At 31.1% G+C, this 3,121-nt stretch overlaps 1 non-coding gene across 1 annotated transcript; it reads right to left on the bottom strand.

The window, feature by feature from the left end:
* Nucleotides 1–2,034: 2,034 nt before the first annotated feature.
* Nucleotides 2,035–2,142, bottom strand: LOC112746101 (small nucleolar RNA R71). Its single transcript, XR_003174000.1, has one exon. It is a non-coding gene; the product is annotated as a small nucleolar RNA R71 (small nucleolar RNA).
* Nucleotides 2,143–3,121: the final 979 nt, after the last annotated feature.

Here is a 3,121-nt window from a genome sequence, read left to right as displayed (position 1 = left end):
TCTTAAAGATTTTGGAATTCTTATTTTCTATTTCACATTAATTTTCGAAAAAATCCAAAAAAATCATAAAATTATAAAAATAAAAAATATTTTGTGTTTCTTGTTTGAGTCTTGAGTCAATTTCAAGTTTGGTGTCAATTGCATGTTTTTCTAAAAAAATTTTTATGCATTTTTCAAAAGTTCATGCATTGATAGCGTTCTTCATGATCTTTAAGTTGTTATTGGCCAGTCTTCTTATTTGATCTTCATATTTTCTTGTTTTGTGTCTTTTCTTGTTTTTCATATGCATTCTTGCATTCATAGTGTCTATACATGAAAAATTTCTAAGTTTGGTGTCTTGCATGTTTTCTTTTCTTGAAAATTTTTCAAAAATAAGTTCTTGATGTTCATCTTGACATTCATAGTGTTCTTGGTGTTCATCTTGACAGTCATGGTGTTCTTGCATGCATCACATGTTTAGATCCAAAATTTTCATGCATTGCATCATTTTCATGTTTTTCTCTTTCATCATTAAAAATTCAAAATTCAAAAAAATATCTTTCCCTTTTTCACTCATAAATTTAGAAAATTTGGATTGACTTTTTCAAAACTTTTTAAAATTTAGTTGTTTCTTATGAGTCAAATCAAATTTTCAATTTGAAAATCTTATCTTTTCAAAATCCTTTTCAAAAATCAAATCTTTTTCATTTTTCTTATTTATTTTCAAAAATTTTTAAAATATTTTTCAAAAATATTTTTCTTAATTTTATCTCATAATTTTCGAAAATATTATCAACAATTAATGTTTTGATTCAAAAATTTCAAGTTTGTTACTTACTTGTTAAGAAAGATTCAAATTTTAAGTTCTAGAATCATATCTTGTGATTTCTTCTGAATCAAGTCATTAATTGTGATTTTAAAAATTCAAATCTTTTTCAAAACTAATTTCAATCATATCTTTTTCAAAAATATCTTTTTATCTTATCTTTTTCAAAATCATATCTTTTTAATCATATCTCTTCATATCATATCTTTTTCAAAAATTTGCTTTTAAAATATCTTTTCTCACTTCTTATCTTCTTATCTTTTTAAAATTGATTTTCAAATCTTATCTTTTTGTTTCAATTATATCTTTTTAAATTTCAATCATATCTTTTTCAAAAAAACTACCTAACTAATCCTCTCTCTTATTTTCGAAAATTCCCTCTCCCCTTTTCAAAATTTCTTTTTAATTAATTAATTGTTCAAATTTTAATTTTAATTTTAATTCTCCTTTAATTTTCGAAAATCATTAACTCTTTTTCAAAATTCAATTTTTGAAATTCTCTCTCTCATCTCCTTCTATTTATTTATTCATTTACTAACACTTCTCTTTATCTCAAATCACTGCTCTTATCCTCACCCTTGTGTTTGGATTATCCATTCTTATTTACTCTTATTCCCTTTCTTCTTCTACTCACACAAAGGAATCTCTATACTGTGACATAGAGGATTCTATATTTTCTTTCTTATTCCCTTCTTTGTCATATGAGCAGGAGCAAGGACAAGAACATTCTTGTTGAAGCAGACCCTGAACCTGAAAGGACTCTGAAAAGGAAACCAAGAGAAGTTAAAATACAATAATCCAGAGATAACTTTATAGGAATTTTCGAACAAGAAGAGGAGATGGCAGCCGAAAATAATAATAATGCAAGGAGGATGCTTGGTGACTTTACTTCACCTAATTCCAATTTAAATAGAAGAAGCATCTCCATCCCTACCATTGGAGCAAACAATTTTGAGCTTAAGCCTCAACTAGTTTCTCTGATGCAACAAAACTGCAAGTTTCATGGACTTCCATCTGAAGATCCCTTTCAGTTCTTAACTGAATTCTTGCAGATCTGTGATACTGCTAATGGAGTAGATCCTGAAGTCTACAGGCTCATGCTTTTCCCTTTTGCTGTAAGAGACAGAGCTAGAATATGGTTGGACTCTCAACCTAAGGATAGCCTGAACTCTTGGGATAAGCTGGTCAAGGCTTTCTTAGCCAAGTTCTTCCCTCCTCAAAAGCTGAGTAAGCTTAGAATGGATGTTCAAACCTTCAGACAGAAAGAAGGTGAATCCCTCTATGAAGCTTGGGAGAGATACAAAGAACTGACCAAAAAGTGTCCTTCTGACATGCTTTCAGAATGGACTATCCTGGATATATTCTATGATGGTCTGTCTGAATTAGCTAAGATGTCATTGGATACTTCTGCAGGTGGATCCATTCACCTAAAGAAAACGCTTGCAGAAGCTCAAGAACTTATTGACATGGTTGCTAACAACCAGTTTATGTACACTTCTGAGAGGAATCCTGTGAGTAATGGGACGCCTCAGAAGAAGGGAGTTCTTGAAATTGATACTCTGAATGCCATATTGGCTCAGAATAAAATATTGACTCAGTGATGTGCGGAAAACGATCCGACATAAAACTCACCGGCAAGTGCACCGGGTCGCATCAAGTAATAATAACTCACGGGAGTGAGGTCGATCCCACAGGGATTGAAGGATTGAGCAATTTTAGCTTAGTGGTTGATTTAGTCAAGCGAATCAAGATTTGGTTGAGAGATTTGTGATTTGCAGAATTTAAATTGCAGAGAAAGTAAAGGGAGTGGGTAAATTGCATGAAAGTAAAGAGAACTGAAATTTAAAGTGCTGAATCTTAAAGAACAAGAAATTAAATAGCAGAAAATTAGAACGCAAGAAATGTAAATTGCAGAATCTTAAAGTGCAAGAAATGTAAATGGCTTGAATTGTAAAGGGAATTGGGAATTGGATTTGCAGGAATTAAACAAGGAAAAGTAAAATTGCAACAAGCAGAGGAATAAAGGATGACTTGAATTGAACCGGATCTTAAAAACAGAATTGTAAATGAGCATGAAAACAGTAAACAGAGAATTTAAAATGGGAAATCCGGATCTCAAGACCCAAGAGACTAGATAACCAAGTCTAGATCTCAATGCCTTCCTAGATCCAACAAGAACAATTGCAAAGGAATTATAAATTGCAGAGAAAGTAGATGAAGAAGCAATTAACAGAAATTTAAAATCAATTGTGCAGTAAAGAAAAAGAGAGATCTCAGGATGAGATTGAAACAGATTTCCTTCAATTCTCCAACCCA

Source organism: Arachis hypogaea, chromosome 14 (assembly GCF_003086295.3).
Source record: "Arachis hypogaea cultivar Tifrunner chromosome 14, arahy.Tifrunner.gnm2.J5K5, whole genome shotgun sequence".
NCBI classification, from domain to species: domain Eukaryota; kingdom Viridiplantae; phylum Streptophyta; class Magnoliopsida; order Fabales; family Fabaceae; genus Arachis; species Arachis hypogaea.
The sequence above is the reverse complement of the archived record's forward strand: the minus strand, read 5'-3'. Positions and strand labels throughout refer to the sequence as shown.